This window comes from Ornithodoros turicata, chromosome 6, assembly GCF_037126465.1.
Source record: "Ornithodoros turicata isolate Travis chromosome 6, ASM3712646v1, whole genome shotgun sequence".
Taxonomy (NCBI): domain Eukaryota; kingdom Metazoa; phylum Arthropoda; class Arachnida; order Ixodida; family Argasidae; genus Ornithodoros; species Ornithodoros turicata.
The window spans coordinates 15,608,607-15,632,263 of record NC_088206.1 but is presented as its reverse complement, the minus strand read 5'-3'; the positions used below and the strand labels follow the sequence as shown (position 1 = coordinate 15,632,263).

Sequence of the window (23,657 nt, the reverse complement as noted above, 5' to 3'; positions counted from 1 at the left end):
CTCGAGCAGTCATGTTCGCTTGGTCAAAATGAAGCAAATCTCGCATGTTCGCGTGGCGCTTTCCGAGCGCTCGGAATTTGCTAGCTAGCACTTTTATTGCCCGGTCTCAAAACGATCGAGCAGCAGATTGCTCAACTGTATCCGGTGTCGTCACATCCGCACTGCAACGGTGGCGAGTGCCCGCATTGGCCCGCATGTTGAAATCACGTGGTTTAGCAGACGACAGAACTCGAAGACTTGCGACCGCGACGCCCCTAGCGTGATCCAAGTACCTAAAACCGCTAGATTCCTAGCAATCATGTTCGGGTGGCAACGGTCACGTGATCCAGCTCGGTCGCCAACCTAGCAATTTCCGAGCGCTCCGCCGTTTTGCTACGAAATGACCACCCGAATTCGCTATTAAAACAGAGGTGGTGGTGGTTGGTCACGCTCAGGCGGGTAACGTCACGACTAACGTGCGTCCTGGGTCGACTTCACGGGGAACTCTGCCGACATTTGACTTAAAGCGTCTGAGGAAAACACCCAGACAGCACAGAACAGAACTTCGCCACACAAGACGGTGAAAACCAAACGCTACACATAGCACGATACCGTTATCACATGGCACACAGCAAGTTTGCGCCGTGCTCCAAACGTCACACGGTGGCACGTGAAAGGAGGAGGAGGGGGGAGGAGGAGGAGTGTCGTTGGGAGGAACCCGAGAGGTCTGCCTGCCTGATTAGGCGGCATGTTTCTCGGGAAGGGAAAGATGGTGGAGAGGAGGAAAGGGTGAAGTGGAAGACCGAGCGGAATCCGCTCGGGGGGAGGATAGCTGCGTCCATGGGCCGACTTCAGGGGAACTGTGCCGGCATACGCCTATTACACATCTGAGGGAAACCCAGGAAAAACCCCAGACGGCACAGCCGGCTCGCGGATTCGAACCGCGGACCTCCCAGTCTCCAAGCGCACGAGTTACCGCTGCGCCACCGGAGCTGGTGCACGTGAAAGCTGTTTTGGATAGCAAGAATTTCAAACAGCGCCACTGTTGGCCCTCGCGCGCGCGCGAGAGAGAGAGAGAGAGAGAGAGAGAGAGATAATGGCCACGTGTACAAGTTTCCATGTTCGCGGCGACCATAGCGGTAGAGTGTCGAACGTCGCGTTTTCATGCCAGTAATCATGGCGACCGTGCGGTAAACCTGGGAGAGAAGACAGAAAGAAAGAGTGAAAGCGCGTTGCGGGATTATGAGCACAAAGCATCGTCAAGTCTCGGCCTCAATCGTCCACGTATTAAAGCAGATTATTTTACGACATCTAACATGGCGGCCGCCTCAAGGTGGCTGCGCATGCGCAGCTGTGCACGTGCAATGGTGCGCGCTATGGGATAACGACACGTTGAAGATCAGGGCCCTGACTTGTGGAAAGCGCGGGGCGTACGCCTTTTCGTGACCCCCCCCCCCACGAGTAAACATCAGTGTCACAAACAGCAGTACGCCGTAAAGAAGATGAGGCTCAATCTCATCAAATGACAGAATGCAAGCGAGCTGGTATGATCCAGTAGGAGGATAAAATAAATTCATGCAGTAGCGTAAACTTTTCACTCCAATCGCAAATCATGGTTTTTGAGAAAATCCAAATTGCTAACTGCAAGCAAACACTGTGCCCGTCAAGTTGGCGGCAAAACTACACTGCGCACGCGTATAACACTGGGTGGAATACGGCGGTCTCCACTGCGCGCAGGGTGGTAAGCAAAATCACGCAACCGAAAACTCGGTACATCGGCGCCAGTGTCTCACACTCACACCAGGAGTCGCCCAGACTGATCTTAGCGCAGAGCCTATAAACGGCTCTGTCTTAGCGCAATCTTCGCAACAAAAAGTTTCTGGAGCGACACGTCACGTGTGTGCTACGTTGCACGTAAGCAGCTTTGCTTATTGCTTTGGGGTATTTTAAACAAATCAGAAGAGACAACGATGTCATTCGGGATGGTGGTGGAAATTATGCTCGTTATGCGGTGAAGTTCTGTATTAAGAGTGTAGGATTACGCGATACGCACAGCAAAAACAGCCACGCAACAATGAAAAAAGGAAAAGGAGAAAAAAAAGGAAAAGGAGAAAAAAAGAAAAAAGTGAAAAAAGAAAACGACGGCAAGGAGTGAAAGGGAGTCACATCAAATGAACAGCAACTCAAACTGCAGCTCAGATTCAATCGTAGCTCTGGACAGATTCTGCGCCGACCCTTTACGAAGACGCGGCATTCATTACTCAATACGCACCCGACTCTACTCTACAACTCTACTCTACGGAGTTCATGGGGGCGACGGATAGAGCACGACATCGAAGGCTGAATACACACACGCACACACATCAGGTACGGGCGGACCTTTTTCGTTTCGTTTTTTTGTTTTTGTTTGTTTCTTTTTTTAAAGCCGTCATCCCGTACGCGTACTTGTCGTTCCCCTCGATCCGTGGCCTTTCACCGTGGCAAGAGGGAGAGACAGCATGACCGTTGACAAAAGACGCATAGTATACTCACGTACCACCGAATGAAATAGGGCCAGTAAAAATATATGTGTATATAGGATGTATATTGCGGGCACGTATAGACGAGAGTGTAATCGATTATATGGCCTTGTTTAGAAACGAATATTGACCGGGTAAAAAAAAAGCAATTTTCGCAAAAAAAAGAAAAGAAAAAAGAAACGAACATGGAAAATGGTAGTGCAGTGTTCGGAGATAATTTCGTGTGGGAGAGCTAAGACATCCCATACGATTATTACGAATATGCGAAAAGAGTACGACGTGCATAGCTGTTTCTGTGCTCGTGTCATGCTAGCTCATCCAATACATGTCAACCCGCATGCACTGGTGTCGGGTTCCGCACAACGCAGTCTACGCGAAGGGAAATACCGCTAAACATCGTGACTCCTAATACCTTAATTGACATTGTTGTAGCACGGGCAGATTTCATCGCCCTTTTTTCGAGCCTCGTGTTGTAGGGCTTAAAGCCGGTAAAATCCGTTTTCACATCCCGATTCAAGTCATCGTCAACTGCGGGTAAAACGTGGAAAAACCCAGAGAGAAAATGTGCTTTCAGTTATCCACACAGGCAATGGGGAACGCTAAACACTGCGCACTCAGCGTTGCCATTCAGCACCGAGTGTACATCAGAAATGTGAGAAGAGCTTGTCATTGATCTATTTTTCACCCGAAAATCCGCTCTTTCACACGATATCGCACGATTTTACAGCTCTTACAATATAACCCTGATTTTTATCCCGATTTTAAGAAAGAGAGAGAGAGAAAAAAAACATGAAACCTGAAAACAAAGGGACTAATGATCTTACACACCATTAGTGACACAAGCATTTCCCTGTGTTCCCGGCTGCTTTTCTCTTTTTAGTAGACCCTAGTGGTTGTTTTTGGGTACCTTAACAAAAATAAAGTTATTATTATTATTATTAAAGCCCACCCTGAAAAAAAAAAATCGAACTTAAAATGCACAGAACCGCGCTCTTCAACACCAATAAGTAAAAATTTAGCGAACAGACTGCTTGAAAAATCTGACTATATGGACAACATATGTTTGTTACACAACGAAACGCACGGAAGATGGCACATACCCTTTATACTGTGCAAACCTTTCGGTCACGTCACACGAAGAATGTCTCACGGCGAATACACTTGGGCGACAACTCGCAAATCTTCGACGTCGGGTTCTATCTTTTCAACCTTCACCTGACGTCTGCTACTCGCGCATCGCGCCCAGGCGTAGTCGTGTCACGTGACCTTTGACACCACTTCAATTACCGACGATAGACAACAAAGAGCGCCTGTGGATAATAACATCACAGTCCGCGATTTTTGCCTAACACTGCGGCAGCAGACTTGTTTGTGGATCAAAGAAAAGAAGGTCGAAGGCCCCGACATTGCCAGCGAAATGTTAGCAGACGGCAACTGTCGTCTGCTACCGGAGTGACGGACGTAACTTTTTCTATCCAAACACAATTTTAATCGAAATTGAGGCGTCAAGTGGAAAAAGAAGAGGAAAGGGGATACTACAAAGAGTTTCGGTCGATTGATTGCGAGAGAGTTGCATAATCCGACGGATATCGAATGTCAAGATTTCAATTTAGCCAAAACGTGTTCGCCCAAAAGGTTACCGAGGCCATAAGCCATCACGCGAACCTGTTGAAAACGTGGAGCATGGAAGGTGACGTGATACATTCTCTTCTCACATTACATTGACGAGGACATAATGGAATTGTTTGCTGGCTGAAGTTCATAATAAACGTCGGAAGTGCGTAATGAAGGTAACCTATAAAGTGCATAGGCCTTCAGGTTTTCTGCTGAGGCGACTAAAGCACTTTGGGAAGGAAACTGATTTCAGGGGGATGGGGGGTACATGTTTTTGAAAAAAGAAAGGAAGCAAATATTTTAAAGGGGGGGGGGAATTGGTCTCAGGCAAATCAATATCACGTTCGGGGTACTGCGATGTCATGTTTGCCACAGGTACGCGCGGTATCTGTTTCTTTTGCTGTGAATAACATATACATATGTATACTGCTACACGTCAAACATACCTTTTCTGTGCGGTAGCATTCCAGCTAGCGGTTATACTAAATAATTTTCTGGTCACCCTCAGTAGTGTATTCAATTGTTTTGTTCCTTCCCATACCGCACTTGTTCCGAAACGTTATGTGTATACACAATACACACAGAGAGTTCACAAGCGTTATTTTAAGCTGCTTAATCGATTTACCTAATCGATATGAAGAGCTTCATCGATTGCTCCGAAATTATGAGTGATTATAACCTTTTGTGGAATGCCTGCAGTTACTATATCATATTCAACTGATGTCATGGTAAACAGAATGTCACTTAATAGAAAGAAACATTTCTCCTCCCATTGCTTATTTCTAACGCGAGTTTTTCTTTCTCTCTCTTTTTCTTTTTTTTGCGCGCGCGTGCATTTGTATTATTTTGCAGGTTCGAGCAGACTTTGCTGCTGCTGAGTACGGAAAAATACCTTTTCTTACAAATTCTTGTTAGGTTTATTCGAAAGCTAGCGTTTCCAGAACCAAATTGCTCGAAAATTAGAAATAATTAACACTATACTAGTTATTTATTTATTTTTACATTATACGTAACATTATATTACGTAGCTTAAGTGAAAGATCCCTATAAAGAGGAACAGTGGCACATTGGCCTCTCCATTTCGATAAAATTCGCAGGAGTGAGACCCAATGTTGCTGAAACAATAATACGAGAAAATTTAAAACAATCGAATAATGCAAAAACATTTAACTGAGAGACCCTCTAAAAAGCAACAGCGATACACTGGTCCCTGTTTCGACAAAGTTCGCCAAAACAAGACCCATTGTTTCTACAAAAACAACTGTACCAGAACCAAAGTAAAATCAATGAACAATTCCAAAATTAAAGCTCAAGCATTCCCAACGGCTTTCAAATTATCAGAGAACAGAAAGCTTTACACATAATACAAACAGAAAACACAAATTGTTCACGATAACGTTGTCGCCCTCGGCAGCCACCGTTCAAAGGTCGTCTCAACGGTTCCGCCGAGTGGGAGAGGTCTTCTCTCGACGGGTTGATCGCCCTGATCGACCTTTCGACCTACGTACCGATCCCAGGCGCGTGCGTTCGCCGTAAACCGACCGAGGAAGAAGTGGGCACGTTGCATCAGGTTCAAACACTGCTCAACGCAATCTTATCCAGAGACGGACAGTAACTACTTTTAACTATATGACTACAAACTACTTCTGGATATTGTAGTTTAATTACAGTGTCTTAGCAGCGGTAGTTAAAACTATTTTTGTAAACATTGTAACGTAGTTTTAATTGCATCTTAAACTACGCAGGCCTTTGTGCACTTCCATCTGCAGGACCGACAAAAGCGACAGGTCTTATAGGATATAACGATATAACGGACATAAACGATAACGCTATAACGATGTCCTCAGTATCTTGTCTACGCCACAAGGGCAAGTTTACTGGCACTGACCTCCGCAAATGGCTAATTCTTTAACTGTTTTGTGGTGGTGAACTGAATTTCTTGAAGCATATCTGTGCGTGTTTTTTTTCCTTTTTTTTTCTTCTCTTTCTTTTTTAACGCAAGGCTGCAAACTTGACAGCTCTGTGAATTTACAGCTTCGGTATATGATCCCACTTCTGAGTGAAACGCTTCAAGGGCATCGGTAATCAGAAGAGGCACACCATTTTGAGAGCTCTTCGCTTTAGCGAGTGTCAGTGAGCCACGGGGAGAGTCATGGAGCAAGCTGAAGGCAAAGACGAAAGATACACTAGTTGTAGCCTGCAGTAGTCACCTACCCAAGCTAACTCCAGGAAAAAATAAGTTTGACTGGTAGCCGCCGGTATAGGGCGAATTCATTAAAACACACACACACACAAATCAAGAAAAAAAAAGCAACTTCCCGGTTTCACCCAACGCGGGTTAACTTTGAACCAGACTTGTACGCAACGCGTTACAAGTAATTGCGTTACCTGTGTAATCAATTAATTTTTTTAGTAATTTTTCGAGTAATCAATTAAATTTTTGAACAAGTAATTTTTCAAGTAATTCGCTTACAATGTTGAGCAATCAATTACCCAGTAATCAATTACTTTTGAAGTAAAGTCTGACTCAAAATAACAATGCTCTGTGACAAATTTCCTGTGCCTTTCTTGGGCTATTCTACTGCAGTGTGCAGGAAAAATATTATTGGTACTTCTCACGCGCGAGTCTTTCGCGCTGTTTCAGCTGTGCCAATCACTTGGGAGTTGGGGTTTTTTCTTTCTTTTTTTCGAGGCACACAGGGGCGGAAATTTTTGCATGAATTGACAGTAACGGCCCGAGTAACGCTTTACTTTTATACTCGTTACTCAACTACATTTTGAGTAGAGTAATTTGTAACGGTAATCAATTACGTTTGCTAGAAGGGTAACGGTGATCAAATACTTTTTTAGAGTAACGGGCACAAGTCTGCTTTGAACCGAGATCAAGGGTCGCTGAAACTTGAAGCTAACACTCAACTTTTTTTAAACGTTAGTTGGTGACGTGATTAATGTTTCAGTGACAATAGAGAGTTTTAGTACATTGTACGCTATCGCCTTTACGTACGTAATGGATAGCGTTGGTGGTTCTGCGCACGCCCATAACAGAAAGAGAGCTTCGCGCAGTGCGCAGAACCACCAACGCTATCGCCTTTGCGTACGTAATGGATAGCGTCGGTGGTTCTGCGCACGCCCGTAACAGAAAGAGAGCTTCGCGCAGTGCGCAGAACTACCGACGCTATCTGTTACGTACGCTATCGCCTTTGCGTACGATGTACCAAAAATCACTCACAGCTCTCTTTAGTGAAGCAGAGTTAGGCGTTGAATTCACGTTAAAAGACTGTTGATCTCGGTCCAAATGTGAACTGGTGTTGGTGAAACCGGGCCTAAGCCAACCAACGATCGACATAACCCGTGATAGTCACGTGCGAGACCGAATCAAAACAACGTATAGCCGAAGCGCGTATTGTTTCACTCTTATTCAGGTGTCAACGAACTGCAGGCAATGCACCGTTTCGTGGTCGACACTTGACCATGCACCTGACAGTCCGCAGACGACGTCGCACTGTAGAGGTGCATAAATTATACGCACATAAATATTTTCTTTCTCGAGCGCGGCGTCGATACGCGGCAAGGGTTAGCCGGACCAACCTGTGGATGACGGTCCACGCCTGAAAATAACCAGTTCCCCCAAAATAACTTACGTTGCGCTCATGCCAGGCCTCTTTCTTTAGTGCATTCCGTTAAGTGCATACACTGTATAATATTTTTCCCGTCACGCATCCATTTTTTGTTTTTGTTTCGCTTTTTCGTTTTTTTTTTTTTTTCTCTCTCTCTTCTTCCTTTCACCTGTTCTCAAGTACCGCACAGAATACGCGTGGAACCTGATGGTCACGTGACATAGTAGCGACGCTGACAAAAAAAGAAAAAGAGAGAGCGTGAACTAAAGCGATATCAGAGTTTTAGTATAGCGTACGCTATCGCCTTTGCGTACAGCTAGGGACAAAAGTTTACGGAACACAGCATCTGCGTACTTCTTCATCGGAGCGGCCCCCTGTTAGGTATCAGGAAAACATCGAATAAGAAACGGGAGACTGGCTATCTTATCTACCTCTCAGTACGTGTGTCCACTCCTGCTTGCTGCTAGGTTGTCGCTCCGTTGGAGAAATGCGACACCCCGGTGTTCCGTAAACTTTTCTCCCAAGCTGTACGTAAGGGATAGCGTTGGTGGTTCAGCGCACCTGCAAAACATAGAGAGGTTCACGCATTGCGCAGAACCACCACGCTATCCCTTACGTGCGCAAAGGCGACCAGCGTACGATATACTAAAACTCACTAATAGAGAGATTCACTACATCGTACTCTATCGTTTTTGCGTACGTAAGGGATAGCGTTGGTGGTTCAGCGCACGCGCAAAAAACATAGAGAGGTTCACGCATTGCGCAGAACCACCACGCTATTTCTTACGTACGCAAAGTCGATAGCGTACGACGCACTATAACTTAGGGAGCGTTTGTGGGCCGTTGATAACGCCACCGTGAACTTATCGTCCATACCGGAACCAATGGCCGCGTGCATGACTCAGAATGCCGTTCGTTGATTGGGCGCGGCAGATCCGGTACACGGTACAGTAACACAGAGCGTGTTCGCAGACCGTTGATAACCTACCGTAAAGCTACCGTACTTACCGGAACCAATGGCCGCATGCATGACTCAGAATCTTATTCGTTGATTGGGTGCGGCAAATACAGTAGAGTACGGTAACACAGTGTGATAGCAGACCGTTGATAACGTACCGTAAGGCGTACGGTACTTCGGGAGCGACGTCATCGACGGTCTACTAACAAGTAGTAGGTTAGTACAGTAGTAGCGTTGATGACGACATCGTGAAGTTGTCGTACATACCGGAACCAATGGCAGCGTGCACGAGTCAGAATCTTATCCGTTGATTGGGTGCGGTAGATACGGTACTTCGGAAGCCACGTTAATAGGAAGTTTTAGCTGACCGTTGATAACGTGGCTTGCGTCGAACCGTATCAACCGGAACCAATCAGTGGATAAGATTCTGAGTCACGCACCACTGCGATTGGTCCCGATAGGCACGATAACCTTATCAACGGTATACTAAAACTCACTATTAAAGGAGTACCTAGGGCCGTCCAAAATCTTTTCAGATTACGACGTCGGATGAAAGTGTGTGTGTCATTTTACCGAATGGCGCTAAAGGTTTTGATGTGTGCAATTTGTTTCCCAGAAAAAAACTCACATAAACATGGGTCCGCACCTTCACCCTTAACTCGCCACTCCGGGTATTACGAGGAGGAGAAGGTATGATGCCGCGTCACCGATGACGTTAGAAGGAAAACTCGTTCTGGTTCGTCAATCAATGGGGGTCAGCGCCTTGTCCCTTTGCCGCCGCAAACCAGTTCTCCCGGAGAATTGGGGATAGAAGGAGCGGCCGAATCATTACCGAGCCAGGAGAAAGGCTTTTTCAGAACCCCGAACAGCCGAGTAGCAGACAACATTTCTCCAGACCAATCAGCGAGCGTTCTCCTTATGGCGTCAGCGCGAGGTTCCAGGCAGATGTCAGGCTGGTACTGCTCTTCACCGCCGTTGCGCACAGTCACTTTTTGCGACGTACTTTAAATTGAATTTCTGCGATAATTATGACTCTGTGGTGTGCATTACTTCGCATGGTGTATCTTACTGGCCCGGTACCGGCTGGTACGGTAACTTGACGATGACGTTATCGGCGGTCTCAATGGCAGCATGCGTGAGTCGGAATCTTACTCGTTGATTGGGTGCGGCAGATACGGTACTTCGAAGGCCGCGTTATCAACGGTCTATATACATTAGTACTCTAAGAATCTTCACCCGCTTTTTTTTGTTGGAATAGACAACCCACCGCGGCATGTCACATCAAGATGTCATGACTCATGAGATTAGGAAAGAGTTGGATCGTTGTAAGGAAAGAGTAAGGATCGTTGGCAAAACAAGCGCACGTGGTTGTTGCCGCCGTGTAATTTGGTGGTTTTCGCGTTTTGTGAGGTCAGGCCGGGGTGTAGCATCTGCCTCGCACATGAAGTTTTTCTCCGTATCTCCTTCGCGCAATAGCATTCACCATCGGAAACAACACCAAAACAAGTCACGTGATCGCCGGCTGCCAACGCACGTGACTTTCTTTTGCCAACGACGGGTCGCGACATCTGGCGTTGTAACGTAGACTGTTTGCAAACAGCGGGTGGTCTATTACTCGAAATGTATACATCAGTAGCTCCAACCGTGTTTTTCGCGATCGTCGACGTACAGTATTTACATACATGCTTACCCGAGGCAACCTACAGTATTCCGATCCCGCAAAAACTGCTGCAGAAACGGGAGACGACGATACATTTCGTCAACGAAACGGTGTATGAAGTGCATAAACATCGTTTCAAAATCTGTTCAGCTTTCCGATTTCGCTCAGTAAATTACGGAAAATTAGAAATTTTCTCCTAAAGCTGTGTCGGCACCGGTGACGTCTCGAAAGTGATTCTAGAAGGAACGTTTGCCAGAAGCGTAGCAGCAGAAGTGCATGCTATATGCTTCGCAGCAAAACCACCACCACCACAAACCGCATACACCAGTCATACTTGACTGGGCGGGTTAAGGCGCCCTGCTCGTTGGTGGTGGCCAAAGTCGTGCTGAAGACTGGGAGGTGGTGGGTTCGAATCCTACCACCGGCTATGCTGTCTGAGGTTTTCCCTCGGTTTTCCGAAGACTTTCCAGACGAATGTCGGCCCAGTTGCCCTGACGTCGGCCCAGGACGCATACTAAGCACCCTGTCAACCACTCCTTCCTGCTGTCCTCTCTCTCCATCTGTCCACATCTGTACGCAGCTCACAGCCACAGTTGCTTCGCGGCGCCAACACTGAATTTAAAAAAAAATCCGCATACATACGAGGCTTAGCGGGCGTATGTCCATTGGAAATAGTAAGAAAGAATACAGCGTGTCTCTTTCTTTTTTTTTTAAATCTTCACGATTAGTCCACAATGCACTTTATTTAAATGTTATATATAAAGATTGGAGGTAAGCAAGAAAGACAAAACGCCATGTTTGCATCCCGTTTCTGCTTTGCGGCGATGTAAGCTTGAGCAACCGTACCTCATGTGGCGAATTTCCCCATTCATCATTTTTAATTTATCTGTTGTTGTTGAGCAACCGTACCCTTCCTGACGCCATAAGCGCATGTACGCTACAACGAGATAAGGGTGAGTGAGGGCTGTTTTGAAGATATGATAAAGCAGAATCAGTATCTTTCTTTTTTTTTTTTCAATCGGTGGTAGACGACCTGCGCCACTACGTCATTGATTATGTAACGCCGCCGCGCAAAATATGCTGGTGGGCACTATGAGCTTTATCGGTCTATCAGCGTTTTTCCCGCTTCATGCCCACCACAGAAAATTTAACCTCAAACCGCTCTTCTCACGCCGTCACATGTTTGTGAACAGAGGGTCGTCTATAGACGACCTGCACCTCTACGTCATCGATTACGTTTCGCGCCGCCACGCAAAGCATGCGTGGGCACCTATCAACCTTATCAGCCTCTCCGGCCTATCAGCAGACGCGTTTTTCCCGCTTCTTGCCCACCACAGCAAAATATAACCTCAAACCGCTCTTCTCACGCCGTCACATGTTTGTGAACAGAGGGTCGTCTATAGACGACCTGCACCTCTACGTCATCGATTACGTTTCGCGCCGCCACGCAAAGCATGCGTGGGCACCTATCAACCTTATCAGCCTCTCCGGTCTGTCAGCAGACGCGTTTTTCCCGCTTCTTGCCCACCACAGCAAAATATAACCTCGAACCAGTCTTATCGTGACGTCACATGTTTGTAAACATCACGAGAAGACGGGTTCGAGGTTATTTTTTGCTGTGGTGCGCAAGAAGCGGGAAAAACGCGTCCACTGATAGGCTGATAAAGTTGATAGTGCCCCCCAGCATGCTTTGCGCAGCGGCGTTACGTAACCAATGGCCGCGAATCCGCTGGCGCTACGAAGTTCCGTCGTAAATAATCGGCGCCAAATTTAATCGAAATATTTTGTACGGTAATCAACAATATGAAAAAAAAAAAGAAAAAAAAGGAAGATGCGATTGCGTACGTTCAGCTTTGATTTAGCTTCGGACTGTCACTTCAACTTCTTCCAAACTGGTTCGACTAGACTGAAGGGTTCAGTTAGCACGTGAATTCGCGACAGCTCTCGGTCCCTGTCTTAGCGGCCTCGGATGAGAGACCCTTGACATGCTTCGATACTCGCGGGTCAAGTCGTTTACGCTGACGGGCTGGGGTCACCAATTGGTCTAGCGTTTTCAGTTTACGTATTTGATATCCCGCTTCAACGAAGCCGCGCAGGTTTGTAATAAACAGCAGCGTTCCGCGCACTTCGATGATGTCCTGTTGCGCGCAACAGTGACGAGAGAGATGGGCTTGAGGTTTCATATGACTGCTGCGACAAGTTTTACATCTTATATACCCACAGAAACAGCTTGCGAAAAGGCACAGGGTAATATTAGTAGCTGTTCCCAGACGCGCGCGAAAAGTGAAATCATTTTCTGTTGCGCAACACGAAGGAACTGAGGAGGAGACGGGTTGGTAACCGAATAGAGTGTGGCTGTTGCGCTTGCGTCTGCCGAGAAACGGCTCGTTTCAAAGCGACACCTTTGTGGAAGAACGTTACGTTGAATACTGGTGTGAAGTCGAAGCTACCTAACTTTAATCTACTTCTGCCACTTTATGAGGCGGTTTGTGGCGGAGGCAGTTTTAGCGTTCGCACGGGATAATTGCTTTGTCACGGGGAAACATTTTTCTTCGAGAACTCGCATCGTCTGTCACGCTCTGCTACAATACACTGCATAGAATAACAAACGGATAAATAATAATAATGATGATGATGATAAAAAAATTACGCCTAAACCACCGTTTGTGCATCTTCTGCAAACAAAAGAACCCGCGACTCTGTAGTGTCGGTCGCGACGCCCTCCGACCAGATTTTAAAACCACCATTCCCAGAAAAGTGAAAATCAGGTGGGATCATTTCTTCACCTCAGAAAATGAATGAATAAAAAATTCAGTTAGGGTGCATTCATGCAAGCTTCACAAACGCAAAAATAAAACTAAGAAAAAAGAAAGAAGAACAAAAGATAACTTCTACTAAGAAGAAGAAAGCAAGCGAAAGCTGAAACCACCTCACAATCGTTTCAGACTATGCGACAAAACAGAATGTGACGGCAAGAGCAGTTTCGTTTGTTTGTTCTACAACCGCTTCTATACCGCTAACCACTCTCATTTTTGTTTCGTTTTTCTTTACAGCATCTGTTCACCGAGAACACGTAGGCGGGTCTTATCGAGAACATTTTCTCCGTCAGTCTCAAAAGGTCGATTCAAGCCAGAGCACTTTAAGTTGCAGTAAGGCAACAGCTGAGCGAACGCGAACAGGAGATAAACTGATGTTCTGAGGCTGGAACAACATAGAAGGGACAGATACAAACAAAGCCACCAAAGGCTTTGTTTGTATCTGTCCCTTCTATGTTGTTCCAGCCTCAGAACATCAGTTTATCTCTTGTTCAACAGGTGCCCCTTGCGTCGATTTCCGTCGTATGAATGTGTGTATGAGTGAACAAAAATGTAAGGGTGAAAGGAGGGTGAGTGAGAGTGAGTGGCTGGTTTGTCGTCCCTTCAGATGACGCACCCCGAAAGTCGCTGGAGAGGCGTGTTAGCTTAGCTCAATTGGTAGAGCCCTGGACCGGCAATCCAGAAGATGTGGGTTCGATCCCTACAGCTGGCTAACCTTTTCAGTGACTTTCATCTTTCATCGAACGCGAACAGGTTACGCTCAACATTGCACGTAGCCAGCAGCGAAGGGAGAGGCATCTGCGCTAACTCATTCGCAACAACATTGCCCTCCCTCGTTCATTATTTCGAAACTGGGAAGGGGAACGAGGTTCGAGCTCTGTCCAAGAGAAACAAACACGGTGGTTTCGCCCGCAATGACGCCCGCCTGACTCTTGGCATACCTCCTAGGGACATCATCAAACACACACGCGGGTCGACAGACCGACCGGTAACATTGGAGGCTATAGTTAGAAGTCTCATGTAGCCAACGGCCCGTGAGTTCAGAGCCCCGTTGGTGCCGCCTCGTGCCAAGGACTGTGAGCGACCCCGTCCAACCCCTTTTAACACGTCCAGCACTTGGCTCGCATCATTCTTGAGATACCGCCGTCGTCGTCTATAGGGTCTCTCTCTATCTCTTTCTCTCTCTCTGAGGCCACACACACGCTAAATGCAGATATTGCGCTATTGGCCCAGGATAGAGTTCTTGTATATCGGAAACTCTACGACGATGATACGATTTAAAAGAAGCTCAATCGAATCGAAGGTCAGCAAAAACGTGATGTCGTCCACTTCTATGGAATAATCGATCGGCTTATTATTATTAGGGTCTGGCTCTCTCATCGGGCTTTTATCCAACACCACCTTGAAATAGACGCGTCACCGATGGAACTTTGACCGGCGACGGCGTCAAGCCCATACCACCGGCGGCGGCGGCGGCGTCAGCGGCGCTAACAAACACAAGTCAAAAACAGCACAAAACCGCAACCTACCCTCATCGGCATCAACAAAAACAAATTCGACTACGCGAGAGGGCTGCAATGCGCGTTTTCGTTTCCCAAAAACAGGTGCGAAAAGCCCCTCGGCGCGACGGCACACAAGTCTACGTTGAAACAAAGCAAGATGACGTGACGTCACAATTACGAGTTAGCCAATCACGACAGTGCTGTCGGCGGCCGTAGCAATGGAGACGAGCCACCATGAGCCACATGGGCAGCCACTTGTAGCCACAGAAAGCCGTATGTACTGGAAATCGTCAGCGGCCGTTGGCTGAACCCCGACGCCCACGTTGAGTCGTGGGAGGAAGAGGTGATCTTCTTTGCCTAGGTGGCGTTGGTTAAACCAGATTCCTCCCGATTACGCCACCCTGAAACAGTTTAGGACCAGTTCAAGTTAAACCTGATTTCTCCCTGAATTCCATTTACGTATCAGTCTGTATCACGTATGAATACATTATTTAGTGGTGATCTGTACGCATGCCTGATGTAAATATTATTTAAGTGCGACAGTAAACTATGCTCGAAGTTAAACCACGTGGTGCTTGTGGCTCCAATTGACTAGGAATGTATATTTGAACAGCATACGCACCTTTAAAGGGGTTGCGACCCTTCGTCTCATGTTATTCCAGATAAATGTAAAATCCAAATATGTGCATCCATGTGAAGCTGCGTTCAAAGTGTTACAGCAAAGCGGTGTAACAACGTGTAGAAAACCAGGCGTCTCTGCCAATGAGGAAGCGCAACAGAGGTCACGTGCTTACAATGAACGCACGAAATGTGAGTTTGTGTGTGTGTGCTAGCGCCGCGAAGCAACTGTGGCGATGAGCGGCGTGAAGACGCAAACAGATGGGAAGAGGACAGCAGAAAGCAGCGGGGAACAGGGGGGTTAGTATGCGTCCTGGGCCGACTTCAGAATGAAATGTGTGGGAGCGGTTTTGTATTATAAGCAATATGTTAACTACGCGTAGGAACATTCAGAACAAGCACGTATTCTGCTTCCATTTGAATACGTCGGCGAAGACAAATTGAGGGGGGGGGGGGGACGTCCCGGGACAGTAAGATGCAAATGTTCGTCATATAACGCCTCTGTGGCGCAGTCGGATAGCGCGTTCGGCTGTTAACCGGAAGATGGGTGACCAATAAGAATTTAATCTAAAACAGGGCAATTGTTCAAAGTCTTCGACCACGCCTACTAACCACGTCACCTGCAATATTTCTTAGCGTTACAGTTATGTGTTCAATATTTTTATTATGGTCTCCTTTTGTTTAACAGTAAACAAAGGAGAAAAGTAGGGTACGAAGCCCAATTACTTCGGGGAATGTTAAATAATGACGTTAAAGGAACACTGAGGTGACCCCTAATTTATTTATTTATTATTATTATTTGTTTTTTTTTTTACTGCGGCATGTCCCCCAAGGAATAAAATGAGCTCATGCGAAAGAACGACCGGCGCAGCGCGCGCGATGTTCAAGCGCCTTTAAAAATTCATCCCCCCATGGGGAGGGGGGGAGGAGAATGAGGGAACCTCGTGACGTAGCGTCTATTCCTCTGCGCAGTAACAGTACACTGCACAGGGAAAATATTTTGCATGGCGATGTCTGATGAACAGCTTGACAGATATGAGATATACGTATAAGTGTCACCCGGCACTGCTCCGTGCAAACGCAAAATTTCTCCAACCTCCGTTGACGGCACGTAACGGTTATAAATCAGAATGGGATACTTTGATTTAGCAGGAACTTCTCTCCATATTCTAAAGCAGAAAACAGTCCGACGACCTTGGAAAACGCGGAACCACGCGGAGGCATTAAAAGCAAAATCTCGTTCAGTATGACATTCGAACTGAGCTACACACACACACGCACGCACACACACACACACACACACACACACACACACACACACACACACACACACACACACACACACACACACACACACGCACACACACGCACACACACGCACACACACACACACACACACGGAGACAGACAGACAGACAGAGTTGGGAGGACCTCGATATTCCCGGTTGCGAAGTCTCCGACCTCTAAATTGATGTTCTCGAAACAAGGAGTGCATTGTCATCGAGTAAGAGAACAAGTAGTTGTGTTGCAATTGTAGGATGGGACAAGCGCAAGTCTTGCCCCCCCCCCCCCCCCCACATCATGTTGAAAAATACTACTGCCCTCGCCCTAAAAACGAAGAGCAGGACGTAGTATGCAGGCAGGTAGTCCCGCTGAACTACCGATGCCAAACATCCCTCAGAAGCCTTCATTGGGATCGCAGTAGTATTAAACTATAGACAAGGAAACTCAAGGAGAATGCTCGAATGCTTCGTAAGATGATATATGCCGTGTTCAAGAGCACGACACGACTATTTAACCACTCAAATTCACGGGTTTTCGATGTCCGTCCAAGTCGTTTTAGCGAACGAATTCAGCCACATTTTTGCAGCCGTTATAGGCTTAGCAGGGCGGGTATATGGTCCTTGAGCCAATTTACTCGTTACACAGTATGACCGATCGAATCTCTTGGACATTTCCTTACGGACACACGTATCACACACCAACTGGACACCCTATATAGCTTTGACATCCGGTAGCACTTGCCCGCATTTGCTAACAGCTTGCAACACATGAACAAGCAGAGACCGAGGTCCTGATTTTTTGTGACCCTGCATAACCTATTTTTTATATCGCCCCCCCACCCCCCCACCCAAAGTACTTCGATACGCAGACACGACTGTTGCTTTCTTTGTTATTTATTTATTGGTTACTTTTCGCGTCTCATGCAACACGCCATCATCTCGGAGCTGCACTCCGTGGAGTGCGACGAAAACAGCTTGTATAGGGACAACTTTCGTAAGTTACACAATGAATAAAGGAACTACTTGAAACGCTTGCACCTAGCATAACTACGTCGAACATGCACCACAAAGAGAGATTGGAAAACTAGGAATCAGCTAAACTTAGAGGATTTCTCTGAACGAACAACACGTCGTGAATCTTCAAAAGGAAAACACTGCAGTGAAATATTGTGAGACTTCCAGTAATTATGAATAACTTTTCTCTCGCTGACTAAAGCCAATATATAGGTCTGCTAGCATGGTGGAAATAAATACGCGGGCCTCAGAATTCCCGATGTTTCCTGGGTCCGACGCCATTGTAACCCCCTTTAGTAGTGTTTCCTTCACGATCATCCAATATAGTCAAACACGTACGCATACTTTGAAAAATGAGATATAGTATTTGGAAACGCTAGAACTGCAGGTTGTCTATGACATATCGAACAGCAATTGAAACAGAAAGTATTTCTCTCATTGTTTCAGCTTTATCATGCCTAATACGACTAATATTATCCCTTTATCCGCCGCTCCAGTTCCCCGAGTCCGAACCTACTACGGAAAAATAAAATGTTAGAATTTACTGTGAGCGCACTCCGCAATTCGGCCGCAGACGTCGGTATTATAGCAGGAGAAATGATGCTGGCTATTACTTTTAGGGCAGTTCAACCTGTCTTCTTGTATACATGTATTTGCAGCATGTATACAGTTGAGCTTGCTTGGAAACCTGTATGGTAACTAGTCTGGCTGACCTTTCCACTCGCATAGTAGTACATATATATTCTCGCCGAGGTCCTCCCGTAAGGTGGTTGATATTATTCCTCCGGCTTGTAGTGTCCTCAGTTTCTTTTTCTAATGCGAGTGTTTGTATTATTAGTATAGTGGTACTATTACAGGTTGTGGCACTTACTGGGGAGAAGTCCTCACAACAGAGGAGAATAAAAAAAAAGGCATTGCGAAAAATGAATCTTAGCCAATGTAAAACGATGAACACTCCTTCCCCCACATAATTGTTTGACCCGTAACATGCAACCCTGTTCATATGCACAGAGTTTTCTCTCTAGCTGTGTCTGGTTTGGTGCTCACCTGGGCTGAACTCTGAAGTACCCATTCCAACTACGCTTGTAAGAAACACAGAGTAGTGCGATACGCTTGTTTCCTCCCGTAACATGGAGCCCCAGGCCAACGATAAAAACGATAACGTGACAATGAGGTCGCTGTGCGTCAGGGTTACTGTACGGCGTGGGCATGTGACGACCATATACTTCACGTCGCGTAGCTTAAACGCATCATCATCCTCTGGCTGGCATCTTTCACCCGCACGTCTTGGACTGGTTGCCAATTCGAGACAAGAACTTCTATCATTTCTAATATTGGTAAGGTACAGGGGTTTCTCAAAGACGCCACGCCCGTAAAGCACCCCCAAGGATCTTACAACCCCCTTACAGAAAAAAAAAAAGAAAAAAAAAAAAAGAAAAAAAAAAAACGCAACTTCAAGCCCGAAAAGCCTGGGGATAGTGACACCCCTACGGAAGTCTAACACAACACCGAGATTAAAGTCCTGGGGAAATCCCTCGTAAAGTGCACATCGACCCATTTGGCAGTCAGTCCAGGCTCTCTTCCACGAACAATTGAGGAAATTCCTCACTGTCGTCCTCTTTAACTTTGCCAGTGTTTACGAACGAGCAGCGCTCAGGACAGACAGTCCGCGAAGCACTACCGATCCACTGAGAACGCCAATGAGGAATTTCCTCAACGTTCCCGGAAGCAGGCCCCGGGAGCACCTGTGACTCCACTTGCAAGTCTGCTCTTGCATCCAAAGGGACTGTGCAATGCACTCTAGTCTATACATCAGTACAGAAGTTGGCATCTACCCGGATAGCCCAACGATTCATCCAACTGACGACTGTGCTGGTGAAGCTAGAGATAGAGAGAGAGAGAGATGGTACCAGAGCCGCAATAGCCTATATCATAATTATACTGCGCCAAATATATCGCAGTCTATTGGGATGTCTCGCACATTATTCGCGAGTCACAGGGCGTTGCTGAAAACTCAGTACGTAACACGATTGTGGCATGTGGCAGCTGATAAAACAAGGGCTGCTGTGCCAATACAGACGCGAACATCCTCGAGGTCGAGCGAGGGACGCTGCCTGCACAGTGGGGACAACGCTCGATCCTCTTGCCCTTTCGTGTTTCGTCTGAAAAGCCGGCTTGAGTTCGCTTAGCGGGCGACTGCATTACAGCTGTAAGAGACGGCGTATAACAGCGTATCCTATAGAAACTACTACATTCGGGTTGGAAACCTTCTTGGTGCCATGGCTCCAATGACACGGAAGGCTGTGGCCAGTACAAAAACCAACGCAGCCCTGATTTTTTTCTCTTACAATCACTATTACGAAAACTGTGGCATTATGCACAGCTGTAGGATAACGATGAACTAAAACGGCCCATCGACAGTGACAGCTTCAAACACTAGTCGTGCGATCCTTCCATTGAATTTCTGGCAACGCCCAACATGGACGGCAGAAGAGAGCGTGGGAGCAGCTAACAAGACGCACAGTCCTTCACCTTGAAGGCTGGCCCACACGTGGTCTTCTGGGTGGCTTCCAACGTGCTTTAACCCTCTCGTCCCTGAAGCGGAGGGCATACAAAAATATGCAAGGCGGCATCTAATAAAAGGAGCCGTCCTGCCGGCTACGACTTGACAGTGGCGGTCGACCCGGGCGCGAACTGCGAAGACCTCTTTTTAAACGGGCCCCACTTGGCATACAAGCCCTTCAGTGTCGAGAAAGGGTTGCCTTGCCAAAGTGCACAGTGCATATGCAACTGGATGTACGCAAAAATAGAACACAGTGGAAGGACATAAGGCGAACTAAAGCGACCTGCATCGAGCGTCCTCCTCCCTGCACCTGCGGGCACGGCTATGTGCACAAGGTTCAGAAGTCACGATATTTTGAGAGATTTACCACCCCCCCCAACCCCCTCCTCCTTCTTACATACATCCCTACGGAATATGTTGGTGGCAGAAAAAGCAAAAGGCTGCCCAGGGGACAGAAGTTCCACCGCGTGTTGCGTTGAACATCCGCACGGTGCCGCGGTAGCGCGCTGCGCACTTGGCAGACGACACAATCTGCGTCTTTCCATGTCGTCTGCTACGAAATATCTTGTGGCTGCGATCGCAGGATATTCCCCACTGTTATCAGTGCACGAAAAGATATGACGTGAGCTCTCACGCTTACGTGGCATCTAAAAGCTATGACGGTTTTCGCATCTTCGGACAAGTATTCTGGAAAATGTCGCTCGTATGAGTACGCGGTTATAGTGCTAACAAGATACAAATTTCAGAACACATTGCAATTCGTGGGTATGTTACGGGCACGATGCGGGAAAAAAATCGTAACGGTTATCCTAAACCTGAAGAGAACATGTTCGAAAACGCGCAATGCCAAGGCGAGCTGTACCGCCAACCCTATACTTCCGGTGTGATGCCATCCATCTGAGCGTGCCAAGTTTCGTGGCGTGCAGTATAAAATGGGGATCGTACACACGCTCTCTTTCTGTACGTCCACTGCGTACACTTGCGTCCGGGCAACCAAAAACGATCACTCGCCCTCCGTGCTGCTGACTGACTTCCGGAAACGCTTTCGCAAGCCTGTCGACACACAAAAAATACGACGTGGTGTTTATGGGCTTCCTGAAGGCCATCGCTTCGCTCCGGACGCTTTATTGTTGCACCGTGTTTCCAAACGAGCTCCACTGCACCTTTCAGGTGTCTCTCTTTTTTTTTTTTTTAATTATTCAGTCCCCACTTGTTTTGCATCGCACAGCCATCCGAGGACCCCACGATTGCTCCGTGAACTACCTAATGCCTATAACTCATTAAATGTCTCACGTGTAATGGGTATCGAGGGTACTGCTCCTCAGCAGTGCAACACTCCATCTCATCGTCATCATATGCATTTGTTGTGCGTTGTAGGAGCATCCGTTGAATCCCGGCTCATACTTTTGGCACATTTGCGTTCATATTAAATAAAACAGCTGCATGGAAATCTAAAGATTCGACCTCAAACCGTTCCGAGGAACAGATGCAGGTACGCATCCGTCCATATATAGGCCCGCATTGTAGGCCTGCGCATATAGGTTCACGTAGAGTACCCGTAACAGGTGCCAAATGTCCACAGCGTGGCCCGTACATGAAGCTTCTCTCATCCCAGAATGGATATAAGCCTTCATTTTTACGGCAGTGCTGGCAACCCATCGTGAAATATGCAAAAATAATATATCCCACCGTTCATATCCCACCTCAATCATCTCAACATGTTGCAATCTCACTGCTGAATTGGAATTCAGTAATTGGGATGCGGCTGAGTCTATACAAACAAATCCAGAGCTTTTTCTTACTCGTTTCTTTTTTTTTTTTTTCTTTTTGTAGAGAACTGTCCCATTCTCGAGAACCACAGTACTCACAAATATTGAATACCAAGAATAGGTAAAGAGGCTCCGCATTACCGTAGCGACTGATCGCACGGACAGCATATTATTCGCCCGCACAAGTCAATACAGGGTCCCACAGTGAATACTGTTCAAACGCGACTGCACGCTACAAAGACTGAACTACGAGTGCTCCAAGACAGCGTCTCCATTTGAAGTCCATGTAACTCTACCGCATAACTACCTGCGCCTTCGTTGACATCACTGCTGCTACATAAGTCGGGGGTGACACATAAATACTTTACGACTATCGGCGCACTGCAGTAAAAGAATAAGAGAGCAGGCAGCACTCAATGGGGACCATTCTGACGTAACTGATGCCCCATCCCTGCCGTTGCACGCCAATCCCGACACGAATTCTCGATGAAAATTGTTGTTCTGAGGCTGGAACACAGAAGAAAGGACCAACACAACACACAAGCCTCAAGTGCCTAAGAACAATGAAAGAAGGAAGTCACTGAAAAGGTTAGATAACTGTTGGACTCGAACCAACACCACCTCGATAGAGAAAGCCTGCTGGCTCGTCGACGTGAGGTAGCAATTATAAGAGTCAGCCAATGAGGGTCGTGTTTTCAACGGCGGCAGCCAACCACGAACGTGCCTTCAGCGGTGGTGGCCATGGAGACGAACCACCGTCGTCTGCGAGTTGTGATTGAACGTCCCCGCGTGCTAAATGGGAAAACTTGGAAATAAAGCGCAAAGCTGTCTCAATCTTTCTCAAAACTGATTTTCTGGAACGCCGTCTCGGACTATTTGTCTAAATATTTAGGTCTGCAAGTTTCAGGTGAGCTGCAATCATTTGCGAGTTGAATTCGCAGAACGGCGAATCGCGGTATAGCAGGCGAATTCTGACTCTTAATGTCCACGTAGCGAAGGAGGGAGAGGAGGCCTTCTATATCCAGGTGGCGTTGCTCGAACCCACATCTGCTGGACTGCCAATCCAGAAGATGTGGGTTCGAGCCCTACACAGCTGGCTAACCTCTTCAGTGACTTCCTTCTTTCACGAATTCTCGCTTTCGTCGTAAAAAAATGCTGCGGTAGTGAGATTAGGACCCACGATTCCCGGTCAGAGACGCCGCCAGTTACACAGCGAGTTTTTGTAGATAAAGGAAGGAGTTCGTGACAACAGTTCGGAAAACGCGATAAGCTAATCGCCCTGTTTCTTTTAAACGGGTGACATCACGCTGCTAACTTCCTTTGCAGTATTGTTCTCGTAGGGTGCTTCCGATGTTCTCACCGCTATGCCGCGCACAAGAAGTTGCACTGGCTAGAGCTGCATGTCACACTAGAGTGTCACACAGCCGCGTCAGTCAAACGTACGTGCAACGCCCATATGTGCACGCGACTATCTGTATCCGAGAAAGTCGTGAGCTGCCTCTGTGTTACTATACAGGGTGTACCCCTAATTATAAAAAAAAAAAAAAAAAAAAAAGATGTCGTGAAAGGTCCTGTAATTGTGACTGAAATGGGGTGTTGTGGCCATGGGTTTTCTAATTAGCGCAAAAAAAAAAAACGTTACCCTTCCTTGGAATTTTCTTAGTTCAATTAAGCCAATTAGACAAGAATAATGAGGTACACTGATGGAAACCACCTGTTTGGGCGGCAAAAACCTTCACAAGTAT

General features: G+C 46.9%; 1 protein-coding gene across 8 annotated transcripts in view; it reads right to left on the bottom strand.

Moving 5' to 3' along the window:
- The window catches only part of LOC135399243 (orphan steroid hormone receptor 2-like), a 63,106-nt gene that overhangs the window by 34,761 nt on the left and 4,688 nt on the right, over positions 1 to 23,657 (bottom strand). The window contains exon 1 of one of the 8 annotated variants that reach the window (XM_064631064.1): positions 8,161 to 8,242. The exons of 5 other annotated variants lie outside the window; for them this stretch is intronic. The gene's annotated coding sequence lies outside the window, so the exon portion shown is untranslated. Of the gene's footprint in view, positions 1 to 3,326; positions 3,346 to 3,598; positions 3,816 to 8,160; positions 8,243 to 23,657 lie in introns of those variants that run through there. 2 more of the 8 variants (XM_064631063.1, XM_064631065.1) reach the window with 2 other exon arrangements.